This window comes from Colobus angolensis, unplaced genomic scaffold (assembly GCF_000951035.1).
Source record: "Colobus angolensis palliatus isolate OR3802 unplaced genomic scaffold, Cang.pa_1.0 Scaffold191, whole genome shotgun sequence".
Taxonomy (NCBI): Eukaryota; Metazoa; Chordata; class Mammalia; order Primates; family Cercopithecidae; genus Colobus; species Colobus angolensis.
Window position 1 is genome coordinate 9,041,375 of NW_012115055.1, and position 16,972 is coordinate 9,058,346.

A 16,972-nucleotide genomic window follows, 5' to 3' on the forward strand; every position below is an offset into this window, starting at 1 on the left:
TCTCAAAACACTTGCATAATAACTGGATGTCGTATTTCTTTGGCCCTCCAGAAAGTCAATGAACAAAATACTTCAGCAATCCCCTAAAATTGTTGCCATGATCATTCCTCTTGACCAGTCCACTTTTGCTTTGACAGAACCACTTCCACATTTTGGTAGCCGTCGCTTTGATTGTGCTTTGTCTTCAGAATTGCACTGGTGAAGCCACGTATTATCTCTGATTACAATTCTTCAAGGATATGTTTCAGGATCTTGATTTCACTTTTTGAAAATTTCCATGGAAAACTCTGCCTTTGTCTACTGCTGACCTTGGCACAACGGTTTTGCCACTTATTGAGTGAAAAGTTCGCTCAACTTTAATTTTTTAGTCAGTATTGTATAAGCTGGACTTTGAGATGCCTATGGTGTTGACGATTGTTTCTGCTGTGAAATTGTTAGTCCTTTTCAATTAGGGCAAGAACAAGATTAATTTTTTTCTCATAAATTGTTGTGGTTGGTTGACCAATGTGAGCTTCATCTTTAACAATGTTAACATTGTCTTGTTACTTCTCAATACAAGTTATCTGTTTGATTTATGTGGGGCATTATTCCCATAAAATTTTTATAAAGCATCAGTGATTTCACTATTTTTCTATGCAAGCTTCACTATAACTTTGATGTTTGCTCTTGCTTAAATTTTAGCAAAATTTAAGTTACTCTAATAGGATCTCTTTTCAGACTGACGTCCGATCCTTCTTAGTGATTCAGACTTTGAGTCTGTTCAAACATGTTACTACAGGTTAGTATAAAGTTATTTTGGCAAAAAAAAAAAAATCTTGAAATCCATACATAGTTTTTTCATAGTACTCATGTTCTATGATATTTTAAGTTCCTTTCTATATGAAAAATCTTTATACCTCCCTCCCTATTTTGCTATGAAACTAAAACTTCTCTAAAATATCAAGTGTTTAAAAATGGGTTAATTACCCTATTAACCAACTAATGACATCTTTTTCTCTCTTTCGCTGTTTCTCTCTCTCTCTGTTTCTCCCTGTGTCTCTTCTCTTTCTCACTTGGATAAGCTATTGGTGATTAAACACAAATTAATAGAAATTGAGATACTATCCACCAACAATTTCATTCATTCATTTTGAAGAAGATATATATTAATACCTCCAGAAAAAATGCATATCTTTTCTTTCTTTCCATTTGGAATTTTAATGGATCCATATCCAAAGGTATAAATTCTTAGTCGTATAATTTGCTTTTCTGCAAATTCTTGAAATAGTCCTTCCAAGAAATTTTTGAGTAAGAGAATTTATATTCATATACCCTGTAATTTTTCCCACTATAAACATTTCCGTTAGGCACTTTATTTCTGCATTACATATGTTGCATAAGCATTGTTTCATTAATCTTTATTTAAATATCATGGTGGACTCTGATCAACAAACACAAACAAAATGTCAGACTTACTGCTTTTTACACTAGATTGTTTCTCAAGGATGTTATATTAATATATCATTGTATAGAACAATTAGAGAATTTTTATTCTAACAGTAACCTAATGGATTCTTTACTATACTACATACAAGTTTCAAGAATAAAAATCTCTCTAAAACATAAAATACAGCAAACTCTGATATATAAACTAGGTATAAAAGTGTGTTTTTTAACCTTAATATTATAATAAAATTAAACTTCTGAACTAAATAGAAAGGTAAGAGGTACTAAAATAAAATGTTAACTGTTAGTGGAGTTACCAGGTAAAGAATAGTGTTAATATTTATTTACTTTGGGCAGTAAAAGTTTGAAGTTTTTAACACTTGTGAAAATACATTACACCTGGGAAAGGGAGCTTGAGAAAGCAAAGCAAAACTGTCTGAGCTCAAAATTACAACTGGGGAATCCTCACTGACACGACAACACTCCAAATATACAATGATGAATGCTGGCGTAAGGCCTGGGTTTAATTAGAAAACTAACTCTTCAGCTATCATCAATCACAGTGGAGACATTTGCAAGTGATAGAACAAGATGGAGAGAAACTACCACTGAGATTCACTGCAAGGAGAAAATCTAAAGCAGAGGGAAGAGCAGACATTGAGAAAAGTTTCTGGCAAACAAAATGACCCTCAACACAACATAATATAAAAAGAATTTAAAACTTGTTGTGCACTGAGGGCAGAAATAGCAAAAACGAGCTCAAACTGAGTTAAAAAAATATAAAGTGGTATATCTGTGATCTTTTTGTAGCAATCTGATTAATTCTTATTAATGCATTATATTTACCTCCTTTTGTTCACCACTCCCAAATTGTTTTAGCTTTTCTCATGGTAGTGTGCTGCACTTGACAGCCTATTAGGTATCAGTCTATGTGCCACGAGAAGTTCATTCACAAGGTGACCTTTGGATTCAATCTATAATCATCAGCATGTACTTTTGAGCCCCTTCCTTTTCCTTCTTTTTCTCTCATCTCCTTGGTGTATACTGATAATGATGAAATGAATTGATAGTCTTTACCTTGGATTATTCATACTTCTTCTCCCCAGTAAGTCCACCTACAATAGACTTCCAGGCCTTTTTCTTTTGGTGCAGAACACTTCTAGGATTTTCAAAATGAAGTTCTCCAATTTTTATCTTCTTACTTTTTCAAAAGACATTCTAATATGAATTTCTTTAGGACTTGGATTTCTCATCTGCAATTTATTTCTGAGTGGGCTTAATAAATTCTATAATTTTAAACACAAATTCAGTAATAGCTATTCTCTTTACCAAATTTCTGGTTTATATTTATCTTTTGATCTCACATACCTTGCAGGCTATTTGGAATATTTTCTTTAATTTTTATAGGCGTCCCAAATATAACATGGCTAGGAGAAATAATCTGAATGTTTCCTACCACATTTGACACTATCTCAAAAATGATGCTGAATCTTCCCCGATTTTCAAGGCAATTAGTTAGTGGAAATGTCCATGTTATCATTTTCTTAGCAAAGATCTAATTTATTCTACTCCCAAAGGTAAAGTTAATGGTTCTGCCATATTTCTCAACCTCCACTTCTACCATACCAATTATGGCTATCATCCTCTTTCTCTGAACTACTGTTAGCTTCTTTAACTAGAGTCCCTGCTTATATAATTGCCTGCCTAAAATGTGTTTTTAAAAATATGTCTTTATATTGTTAAAACCCAACTAAATCTTTCCTATTTCAACTACAATAAAATCCAATTTCATGACCACAAGTGTTTTTTACATTTTTTTTTTTTTTTGACAGAGTTTCTCTCTTGTTGCCCAGGCTGGAGTGCAATGGCACTATCTCGGCTCACTGCAACCTCTGCCTCCCATGTTCAAGAGATTCTCCTGCCTCAGCCTCCTGAGTATCTCGGATTACAGGTGTGTGCCATCATGCCCAGCTAATTTTTGTATTTTTACTAGACATGGGGGTTTCACCATCTTGGCCAGACTGGTCTCAAACTCCTGACCTTGTGATCCACTTGCTTCGGCCTCCCACTTGCTTCAGCCTCCCAAAGTGCTGGGATTTCAGTCTTTCCAATTTTTATATGCACATCTGGCACCTCTTGTTATGCTCCAATGTAGTCTAGGCACCTTGGCATTGAACGGAGTCTGTACCCATGTCTGTATTATTTTCCCTACAGCTTTTTCATACGACTGATTTTCACCCTACTCTCTACATTTCAATGGAAACCTTACTTCTTTAGAAAGGACACTTCTGACTTACCTATATAAATACATATTCTCTATTACTTTCTCTTACACATACCTGAACATTTCCTTATCATAATCTGTAGTATTATATGTGTGTGTCTGTGTGTGTGACTGTGTATATGACTCTGTGTGTGTGTGTTAAGGATGTATTGTTTCTCTTTTCTATTTAAAAGTAAATTCCATGAAGGAAAGAACCATTTTTGTATTATACGTGCCTTTCCTCAATGTTGAGAACAATGCCTGGTACTCAATTAATATGCATTGACTGGACTAGCAGTTACTTCCAGTAATGATATAAAGATAAACACAGTTTGCCTCAGATATGTAGTTTTTATTCTCTATAAAACTTCTAAAATAAAATTTAATAAAAAACATTAAAGTGAAATATGAAAGGCAGGATTGTTTACTTGCACAAGATCATTTAAGCACACAAAAGTTCAAAAAACATTTCATAATTAATATGGGTACCTATCTTAGTCTGTGTGGATTGTTATAATAAAATGTATCAGACTGTATAATTTATAAGCTACAGACGTTAATCACTCATAGTTCTGGAGGCTGGGAAGTCACAGATCATTGTGCCAGCAGATCAGTAAAGATCAGTATCTGGTGAGGACTTGTTCTTTTTTTCCAAGATGGCAACTTCTTGCTGTGTCCCCACATGATTGAAGGAGCAAACAAGCTCCCTTGAGTCTCTTTAATGAGGGCGTTAATTACAGTCACAGGTGTTCACCCTCAAGACTTGATTACCCCCCAAAAGGCTCCATCTCTTAATACTATTGCAGTGGGGATTAGGTTACAACGTATTAATTTGAGGAGAACACAAATATTCTAACCATAGCATTCTCTTGCAAGATGTATCTGTGGACTTATGACGCTAAAATACAATATCGCTTATTCCCTACTTCAGAATGAATGACTATCCACTTAGGAAACCATGGTATTATGCTAATAGCCAGTGGCTAATAGAATTTATTCTATCTAGTGTTGTCTTTCCTGTGTGCTGGAAAAATAGTATTCAGTAAGTACTTACTTAATGTTTAACTCTTAGTTATGTTGGGCCTCCTTTGTGAGCACATCTATCAATCATATAACAACAATATCAATAACAAAAAGTACTGAAGATAAAATAATGAGGAGGAGAAGCAGCTTTGAAAGTGAGGAGGGAGAAGTTTGAATCTCTAAGTGCCGGTCTTCTTAGCTTAGAGTCTGAAAAATAGTGCTATTAAATATATGCCATATTCAACTGAAGTCACAAAAAGTAAGAAAGGAAGGAGGGAAAGATAAAGAAAATAAGGTGGAAGCAAAACATTGGTCAAGTAGACACAAGCACAATGTAACCAAAAATTAATTTTAATGGAAGAAGGAATTGAAAATACAACCAGTCACTGGAAAAATGCAGTATGTGATTTATTCTTTATATTATAAACCCCTCAAGGACTTTTGAATTTTTCTTTGTCCACCTTAGTACATTAAATATATTTTCCTTTTGAAAATAATTTGTTCAAAATCTTCAAGCAACAGAAATATTTCTAAATACTTTTTAATTATATAAAATAGCTACAGGAAGTTGTATCTTTCTTTGGAATATCGATAAAAGAGCATAATTTATGTTATCACGTTTTTATGATGTTGATGAAACTCATAAACATATTAAATCCTGGATACATATTTTTTCCAAAGCTGAATTGTACTTTGGGTAAGTTCAATTAGTGTTTTTAACTACCATTAGTTAGTCAAAATATTTCTAGATTGGAGTATATCTTTCATCTTCCCTGACTTGTAAAAAAATGAATCAATAAAAGAGCTTTTGTACCTGCACAAATTGGAATGATTGCAAAAAACTAATTTTTTTCTCCATTATTTCTGCTGCTACTGTGACAGGAACTGCTGATGACTGACTAAGCCACATTTTCAGAAGAGCGACTCACCAACCCTTCTTTCCCCTCATGCTGGAGCTGAGAAAAATAAATGTATCAAGATCCCTTTCTTTGACACAATTTCAAATATTTAGACAGATTTACCAGTTTTTGTTCTTATAAATGAAGACACCAAGAGCCTCTCACACACACACACTGTTGATGCTATTATAAAATTTATTCTTTACAAAAATGCCTAAAATCCCTGGAATTCTTGTGAAGTCTCCCAGCATGACTTGCAATGAGAATTGGAAGGGATTTTAGTCATTTTTTAGACTTTTGCTCAGTGCTAATATTTCTTATTACAATCCTACAGTTATAGTGGAATTACCCTACCTGTACACACAGACTCAAACACACACTCATGCACGTATGTTAATCCTTTCTACAACATTGCTCAATATAGAATTTGGCTCGAATATAATTTGAAGTAGTTCTGAGAAAAAACATCATGAGGGAGTCTTCATCTTAGAGATATATTTAAATAAGATATATCAGTATCACTAGAATTTATTTATCTATCACCATAGATATTAAGGCTGTTACTTAGTTTTTGAAAGAAAGACATTTTTCAAAATAAGACATACATGTGGCCAACAATCATATGAAAGAAAAAATGTTCAACGTCACTGATCATTAGAGGAATGCAAATCAAAACCATAATGAGATACCATTTCACACCAATCTGAATAGCTATCATTAAAAAGTCAAAAAATAATGGATGCTTGTGAGGTTGCAAAAAAAAAAGGAACACTTATACATTATTGGTGAGAGTGTAAACTTTTTCAAGCATTGTGGAATACAGTGTGGCAATTCCTCAAAGACCTAAAAACAGAAATACCATTCATCCCAGGAACCCCATTGCTGAGTATATAACCAAAGAAATATAAATTGTTCTATTATAAAGACATATGCATGTGTATGTTCATTGCAGCACTATTCACAGTAGCAAAGTCATGGAATCAACCTAAATGCCCATCAATGATAGACTGGATAAAGAAAATGTGGTACATGTATACCACCATGGAATACTATGCAGCCACAAAAAAGAAGATCATGACTTTTACAGGGCATGAATGGAGCTGGAAGACATTATCCTTAGCAAAATAATGCAGGAATGCAAAATCAAATATCACATTTCCTCACTTATAAATGGGAGCTAATTGATGACAACACATGGACACACAGCGGGAAACAACATACACTGGGGCCTATTGGAGGATGGAGGATGGGAGGAGAAAGGGGATCAGGAAAAATAACTAATGGTACTAGGCTTAATACCTGGGTGATGAAATGATCCGTACAACAAACCCCCCATGGCACAAGTTTACCCATATAACAAACATGCTCATGTACCTCTGAACTTAAAAGTTAAACAACAAAAAGAAATCATGCTAAATTTATTGAGACAATAATACTTGTGTTTCTGCTTATAAATTAAATGGATAGAAGACACCAATATTCTGGTTCTTGACAGAAGAGATTGGGTTACTCAGACTAAATACTGACTAAATAAGTTTCATTCTAAGAGTGAAATTGAGTTGAAATAAAATGTAAAAATGTGTTTTTCCTGCATACATACAACTTTGACATACAGGTTATTTTAACTGTAATTCTATGTGATTTAATATCCTACACGTAGATTAGAAAGTAAAGACATCCTTTGGGAGAGTGTTAGTCTTAATATTTGCATAAGAGTTTGTCAATGATAGTTTATTTAACATAATATATTAATAGCCATTATTGATACAGGTTAAAAATAACATTTTTATTACTTAAGTACTACTTAGATATCATATATCTCCAAGATTTTGTGTTTTTTCAGTATTTAATGTATCCTAAATATCAGCAAAGCCTTAAAGTCCCAGAAAAAGCAAAAATGATAAAATGACCTTGCCATAAATAATTGATAGGTACTCTAATCTTAGAAGAAATCACAGCTAATGTCAAGTTTCTTACCAATATATATTTGAATAGTCCAAGATGTTATTGGATGTATTATCTACCAAAAATAACAAAATATTTTTTTAAAATTGTCTTTGGCAAACTTCAAGATATGTCTTGCTCCCCATTAATTTCAATATCCCAGCAACAATTTTCAGTAGACTGCAGTGCAATAAGTGCAATATAACTAAGTAGTGAAGGAGAGCCATTTACTCAGCTTACTGCATGCTTTATATTAAAAATACACACTTGACATACATCATCTCATAGTAACTCTATCAAGTAGTGCAGCAGTTTGAGTTCTGTATTATCTTCACCGTTTTCCAACTACCTTGATAATGTACTTTGAAACATTTCTAGCATGCAAATATGTAAGAAATTACAAATGCTCTTTAGAAATGAAGTCTTTTTAGAAAAAATATAAAATTTGTTCTCACATTTTGTGAATTAGAATCTCTCTAAATTGTGTCTGATACATACATATATACTGGCTAAAATAGTTCATATAGAGGAAGCTAAAATCTTTAGGTTTCCTAAGCATTTTCTTCCATTGCACTAATTTTTATTTCTTTTGTAGCAAAAAATGAAATTATTTTAAATGATATATTGATACATGTTTTATTTTTCTAAAAACGTTTCTTTTTAAGAACACAGATATGAAAATTTATAATAGGGAAGTGGTGGTTGCTGACACAGGTACACTAACCTACAGAAAGTGAGTTTCACTTGTTTGAGGAAATATTGAGACTAGGTTTACCTAGTAGCTACTGGGTAAACAGACTTAGACGTGTGAAAGCATGCAGAGCAAATGGTAGCAGTCTCGAGCAGGTTCCACTTTCTAGAAGGAGTCAATGTGGAAGAGACAGGCAATTTCTGGAAGTAGTGATGAAGGAATTAACAAGGCAAACAGGAGAAATCAAGAGTCCAAGAGAAACCAAAGGGAATTCCTAATCAGATGGCCCTTAAGCGCTCCCCAACCAAGTCCATCATTTCTTCCGTAAGTTCACATATAACTGGAGAACAAGGAAAAATGGGATATTTCGAAATAAAAATGAGATGCTAGGCAACATTGAAGCAGGGCTATGAAATAAAACAATAAATGAAAATTAATATATTTCATCTTGAAGTTGAATAAGTAATTCCAAACCTATGTGCATCTTGCGTTTTGGATAATAATATAAAGTCCTCATCTGAAATGCTTCTCCAATTCATTCTTCAAAGAGCATGAGAAACTGCCAATACGATAATACCACATGGATATTTTTGCTTTGGTTTATTATTTATTTATTTAAATAAATGTGATAATAAGCATTTTCCTGTATTTATAAAACCAGTGTCTTTTTTAGTATCCTATTTACATGTATTTGATTGAATTATATCTTTATTGATTTGTAACTATTAATTATATAAATTATTATTTAATATAACAATTATCAATTTGTTAACATGTGCTGTAACTTTTTGGCATATGTAGTTTATGTTTTGAACATTTATGGCATTTTTCTATTGTATCTTATTTTATATTAAATGTGTATTTTTTATGTAAAGCAATACTTGTATCCTAAACGTCAGCAAAGACTTAAAGTCCCAGAAAAAGCAAAAATGATAAAATGATCTTGCAATGATAAAATGATCTTAACATAAATAATTGATAGGTACTCTAATCTTAGAAGAAATCACACCTAATGTTAAATATAAAGAATAATAAAGTCAAAAAGGATGTGAGATTTTCCTGAAATTTTCAAGTTTCTTACCAATATATGTTTGAATAATCCAAGATGTAATTAAGCATGTATTTTCTCCTAGCAATTTTACAGTTTTTGACATGCTTAAATATTCATTCACATGACATTTATTTTGTTGATGAATATGAAAAAGGAAGTCAGCTTTATTGTTTACATCTTATCAAGGAATTGTCCTAACAACATTCTTCTGTGTTACACAAAGACACTATGACACAGGCTCTCAGGGGCATCGTTGTAATGAAGAGCTTATAAAACTCACTTTTGTTTTTAGTACAATAATAAAAATGTTTTCTTCAAATGAATTCAGGAGGAAAATGGCTTAAGGCTTAGTAATTGATTAATTTTTATCTTATGTATATTACAATTAATGTAAGTTATTTAATTATTTATTTAAATTTTATTGTATGCACACTATAAGTAATGTAAAGTATTTTATTTTTGATAACTGATTAAAAAAGCAAAACAAACAAACAAAATCCATAGAGCTAAAATGGTGACTATTTTCTCTCGGGATCCCAGTGTCTCAACTTACATCTTTTGTAGTAATGACATCTATGACTTTATTTTGCGTTTATTATCTTCACCTTTTTCCAAGTACCTTGATAATGTACTTTGAAACATTTCTGGCATGCATATATGTAAGAAATTAAAAATGCTGTTTAGAAATGAAGTCTTTTTAGAAAAAATATATAATTTGTTCTCACATTTTGTGGATTAGAATATCTCTTTAAAGTTGTGTATGATACGTACATATATACTGGCTAAAATAGTTCATATAGAGGAAACTAAAATCTTTAGGTTTCCTAAGAATCGTTTTCCATTGCACTAATTTTTATTTCCTTTGCAGCAAAAAATGAAATTATTTTAAAATAATCAAGTAATAATGTTTAAGTTATTGAGTTTTCAGTTATTTCTCATCAAATGTCAGCTCATACATATATTATTCCAAGTAGCTTCAAATATTTTATAAGCATATGTATATAGAAAGCTAGAGAAATCTTTCTGATTTTTTTCTAATTAACATTCATATGGAGATAAATTTTTGGTTCTGTTTCCTCTTTTGATGAAATCCTGTTTATAAATATGCAATTATGATTATTCCCCAATAAAATGTGGTTTCCAAATGTTGTTTCACTTTTGGTTTTTGTGTTATGGTACTGCTTATTGGCTAGGATGTATGAGTACAGAAGTGCCTTGATATTCCAATGTACACAAAACAATTTATAATTTTCCAGTTGCATACATAGTAAGCTATGGAGTTAAACTGAAATGAGACATTAATTCATTTGTTTTTTCACCTTGTATTCATTTATGTTTTGGCATTATACTAGTCACTAAACATAATAAATAAAACAAACTCAATTTCTGGATTCAGTAGTTTTCTAATTTATAATCTTTGCACTTTTAATAGCAACATGTAGTTTCTCATAAACTCAGAAAAATTTTAAATTATGAGAGAATGCAGCCATATGTAAAGTACTATATGGTACCAAAAGAAGAAAGAGCTGAATAAAGACAACATAAAGTCTCCCAATGAGACTGTCAATAGCACTATACAGCTAGTTTAAGCGGGGAAATGGCATCAGGAGAGGGCAAGCAAGAGAGGTAGAGAAAACTAAAATCATGAAATGAGTTTTGTGTTACGGATAAATTTGAATGTGATTATACATGCAATTTGTTGCTATTGAATACCTTTTTAAGGAGAAAATATAAACATAATTGTATTTTAGGAAAAAACAGGAAAGTTGGTTGAAACAGTTTGGGACCAAAGCAGATAAAATATTTGACACTAGCAATCATTATGGTAAGTAACATTAAGAGTCTAGTGCTGAGCAGAGAGAGAAAAGGAGATGGGTATGGTAGTCTAAGAAGAAAAAAATCAGTTGGCCTTGCTTTTAGAATAAGGGATAGATAGTTGCCCAGCTTTAGAGGCTGGGAGCACAATGCAGTCATAACTTCTGCTATTACTTAGTGAGAAATGGAAGGTTTGGGAGAAGAAAAGATAAATTCAATGCTGAAATATTGTATTTTTAGAGTGTGTGGTTTCATGAACATGTAAGTTTTCAGCTCAAAAGGGCCAGCTAGTTTGTAAATAGTGACTTGGAATGACTTTATAGACAGAATAATATAATCTATATAAACAGATTAAATGGCATATCAACAATAAGTACTCTGAGAAGCAAATTAGTTAAGAGAGAACCAGTTTTTAGGTCACAGTAGAAGAAGTGGAAGAAGAGACAACAAATAACAAGAACAACATAAAGAACTAAAACCAATACCTCAGCAGAGATTTGCAGTAAGGAAGAAGGAATTAGTCAAGAGTACCCAATAACAAAATTAGGTGAAGTAAGATAAAGACTGAAATAACCCATTTTCATGATCAATTCATTAATTTGTGAACATTGCTGGACAAATGTTGATGGTGTAAAGAGTAGAATCAGACTTAAGTAGGTTGGGGAGAGATTAAGAGGCATAAAAAATGTGCAGATAAATTTTATAATGATTTTTGAGGATTCTGAGTATAATGACAGAAAGATTGGAACTAAGGTTGAAGGGAAGTTTTCTGGATGTTATTATTGCATTTGTAAAATGGGGAAAATTAACATTATTTACATAAGTTGAAAAATAACCATCAGTGTATTACAAACTATGTAAAGATTCCAAAATTTATCTAAAATAAGTTAAAGGCTTCCATTTTGTCACTGTATATATATATTTCTAAATTTAGCTGCCAAATATCATGCTCAATGCTATGATGCACCAATGAACTCACTCCATGTGTTTTAATATATACACACATATATGCACACACATATGTGTACATTATGTATGTGTATATATATACACATATACATGTATGTGTATATCTCTAAGTCCTAGTGTGATTAGGAGAGAGAGAGTAATTGAGGCAGGGGCAGAAGATTGGAGGAAGACAAGCAGGATGGGTTTTCTAGTGACTATATTTAAGATTAATATGAGATATTCTGCTGAATTATATCTTTGTTTTAACATTTAAAATAACTGCTAGCTAGAAATTTAGAAAAGAGTTCTCCAAAATAATTTTTGAGAAACTGAAGAATGAGAAAAAATAAAAAATAAAGTTAAACATTCATAAATGTTTATTATACTGACAATCCAACCATTTGCAAATATCTTCCTATTTTATATTTATCTAAAAACAGATTAACTTATTCAGGAATTATTACCAAGTTCTTACTCGGTGACTTGTTCTTAGATTACAATGATGATGAAGTAAATAGACATGATGCCTGCCCTTATAAAGCATATATCCAAGTTAGAGAGAAAGAAATAGACAAAACATACAAATAAACTATAATAATTTGGTACAAGGTTAATAAAAATAATTTGAAGAAAATATGGAGAATAAATAAAGGGAAATATTTATCTAAGAGAAAATTTTAATTCTTTTTTAGGTGCTAAGACTTAGGCTGAGACCAAATAGAAATGCATGTTTCAATTGTCATTGTTGTTGTCTATTAATACTTTTTCATATGAGTTTGCCTCCTACAGTTGCCCCAAAAAATAATTTTTAAACTAACTTTTCCCTACTTTTTTGTTAACTTTAGGACATTAACCTTAAAATCGCTTATATAAAAATTAACCAAATTACCAAAAAATTCTTAAACATCTCCCTTTTTTATGAATGTCCTAAATAGTATAATCATAATTATCTGAGGATTTGTTTAAAATGTAGATTCTTAGGACCTTGGCTAGACCTAAGAAATCAGAAACTGCATTTTCACAATATCACTCTATGAATTGTAAGGACATCAACATATGAGAAGTATTGATTTAGGAAACATGGGAAATCATAATTTGTTTGCTGCTCCTAAGACAAATTAGCATCTTTAGAACAATGGCATCTAATAAAAATATAATTTGAGAAACAGGTAAATATACATTTTCTAGCAGCCACATTACCAATATTAAAAGTGGTAAATTTTGTTTTAATATTATATTTAACCCACTTAAAAACACATTAGTCTCTAAATATGCAATCGATATAAACTTATTCATAAAATATTTATCTTTATAGTACTAAGCCTTTTCATTGCAGGATATATTTTACATTTATAGAACATCTCATGTAGAATATTAAATTTTCCTCAGCAGTATTAGACCTGTATTTTATACTGCTTCAGTTTTTTAATTTAAATTATTTAATATTATAAATTTTAAATGTAATTCTTCAGTTATTCTGGCAACATTTGAAGTGGTCAATAGTTAGGTCGTGTTATAGCTGCCTACCTTTCCCATCAGCGGGCTAAATAAAAAAGTCATATGATCATGTCAGCAGATGCAGAAAAACTATTTTACAAAATCCAAAAATATTTATAATTTTAAAAACCTCATCATGCTAAGAATACAAAGGAATTCACCCAATTTATAAACAATATGTACAAAAGTCTTCCAGCTAACATTATACTTAATTTTGAGAAATTAGAAGCTTCCTGTCTTAAGAACAAGGTAAAGATTTCCCCTTTCAGTGTGTCAATTCAACATCATACTGGAAGTCCTAGCTAATCCAAAATGATAAAACAAAACAAACAACAACAACAACAACAAAAAACAGAAAAAGGATATATAGATTGGGAAGGAGGAAATACCACTGCCTTTTTTTTTTTTTTTTTTTTTTTTTGTAGATGGAATGCTTGTTTATGTAGAATATCCCACAGAAACAATAACAACAGAATTCCTACAATAATGAGTAAGTATAGCAAGACTATAGGATAAAAGTTTAGTAAACCAGAAGGCAATTCATTTCCTTTATATCTATTTTGAACAAAAAATTTTGATATTAAAACACACAGCATCATTTACATTAGCATCAAAAATGAAACACCTTGGTATAAATCTAGCAAAATATGCACAAGATGTTTATGAGAAAACTACTAATACTCTGATGACAGATATCACAGAGGATCTAAATACATTTAGAGATATTTCACATTTATGGTTGGGAAGACTCAATGCTATTAAGTGGTTTTTCCCAACATGACCTATATAGATTTAATCAAACACAATTAAAAAATCTAAGTAACTTACTTTCGGGTTATTATCAAACAAAAGTACACAAATCAATAACACTGCTATGCACTAACGACCAAGCTTAGGCCAAGTGTGCTGGCTCACCGCCTGTAGTCCCAATATTTTGTGAGGCTGAGGTAGGTGGATGGCTTGAGCCCTGGAACTCAAGACCAGCCTGGGCAACATGGTGAAACCCTGTCTCTACAAAAATAATTAATAATAATAATAATAAACTAGCTAGGTGTGATGGCACACACTTGTAGCCCTAGCTACTCAAGAGGCTGAGATGAGAGAATTGCTTGAGCCTTGGAGGCAGAAGCTGCTGTGAGTCATGTTGACACCATTTTACTCCAGCCGGGCTGACAGAGTAAGACCCTATCTAAAAAAGAAAAAAGAATAAAAGAACAGACAAATTGGCTGGGCGCAGTGGCTCATGCCTGTAGTCCTACCACTTTGGGAGGCTGAGCTGGGTGGATCATGAGGTCAGGAGTTCAAGTCCAGCTTGGCCAACATAATGAAAGCCCATCTCTACTAAAAGTACAAAAATTAGCCGGGTATGGTGGCATTTGCCTGTAGTCCCAGCTACTCAGGAGGCTGAGGCAGGAGAATCACTTGAACCCCGGAAGTAGAGGTTGCATTGAGCCAAGATCGAGCCACTGCACTCCAACTTGGGCAACAGAGTGAGGCTTCATCTCAAAAAAACAAAAAACAAAACAAAAAAAAGAATAGACAAATGGATCAATTGACAAGAATAGAGAGCTGAGAAAGAGATCTACAGAAATAAGGTCAAGTAAATTTTGAAAAATAACAAAGCAATTCAATGGAGAAAAATACGTTTCTCAATAAATGTTAGAACAACTGGAAATCCAAGAAGAAAAACAAAGTATCTAAATACACAATGTGCAATTGCATATTTAAACAGTAGCTGTCTATAGAATATGAAAAAAGTGTATTTAGACACTGGCCTTACCTATCTCACACAAAATAACCTAAAATGTATCATAAAACTAAATTGTAAAAAATGACACTATAAAATTTCTGAAAGGTAATTTGGAGAACATTTGGTGCTCTTGGCTTTAGGGATGACTTTTCAGATACATCACTGAAAACAGGATCCATGAGAGTCAAAATTAATAAGACGTAATTCATTAAATTCAAAAACTTTTGCTCTGTGAAAGGCACTGTTAAGAGGAAAAAAAGAAGCCACAAACGAAGAGAGATATTTGCAAAACACATACCTGAAAAAGGACATGCATGTGTAACACATAAAGAATATTTAAAACTCAAGCATCCATTAACAGATAAATGGATAAAGAAAATATGATATACATATACCTTGAAATACTAGTCAGTCTTAAAAAGGAAGAAAATTCTGTCAAAACATAAAATTTGTGACAACATAGATAAACTTGGAGGATGTTGTGCTCAGTGAGTAAGCCAAACACAGAAAGACAAGCAGCAAATGCTCTCACGTATATGTGAAATCTAAAATAGTCAAACTTACAGAAGAAGAGAGTAAAATGATGGGTAGCAGAGGCTGAGGAGTTGGAAGAATGGAAAGATGTTGATCAAAGGATACAAAGTGTCAATTATACAGGAGAAATAAGAGTTTTTTTGAAAAGATCTATTGCACAGAATGGTGAATATAGTTAATAATAATGTATTGCAGATTTCAAAATTGCTGAGCACATTTTGAATGTTCTGACCCCCAAAAAATAAATATATGAGGTGATGGATGCTTTAATTGGCTTGATTTAATCATCACATATTGTATTCATAAATTATAAAATCACTTTGTACCCCATAAATATATAAAATTATTATTCGTTAATTTACAATAAAACAAAAGATATTTTTATAAAACCTCAATGGTAAGAAAATTTAAAAATCTGGACAGACATTTTAGCAAAGAAGATACACAGATGGCAAACAGCATATAAGTAGATGCTTAACAATATATTAGAAAATGGTGAACAAAACAATGAGATTCTACTATACACCTATTAGAATGCCTTAAATCTAAAGCATGGGCAACAGCAATAGTTAGGAAGCATGGGAATAAACAGGAAATCTCATTCATTGCTTGTGATACAGCCACTTCGGTAGACAGCTTGATAGTTCCTGACAAAACTAAACATTGTCCTACAATAAAATTAACAATTGTGCTCCTAGATATTTATCTAAATGAGTTGGAAACATCTATCTATCAAAAAACTTCACATGAATGCTTATAGTAAACATTTTGTCCATAATGCCCCAAAGTAGGAAGCATCCAAATGCCTATTAATAGGTGAATGGATAAATCAACCATGTTACATCTATACAATGAAATATTATTCAGCATGCACTCACAAAAATGAGGTATGAAGCCATGAAAAGACATGGAGAAAACTTTATTGCATATTAATAATTTAAACAAGGCAGTCTATAAAGGCTACATATTGTGTGATTCCAACTATACAACATTCTAGCATTGGTGATTCAGTAGAATTCTTACCTGCCAACTATGTGACATTCTGGAAATGGCAAACTATAGAAATCAGTGTTTTCCAGGGGGTCAGGGAGAGGGAGAGAGAGAGGGATAAATAGGAAATTATTTTGTATGA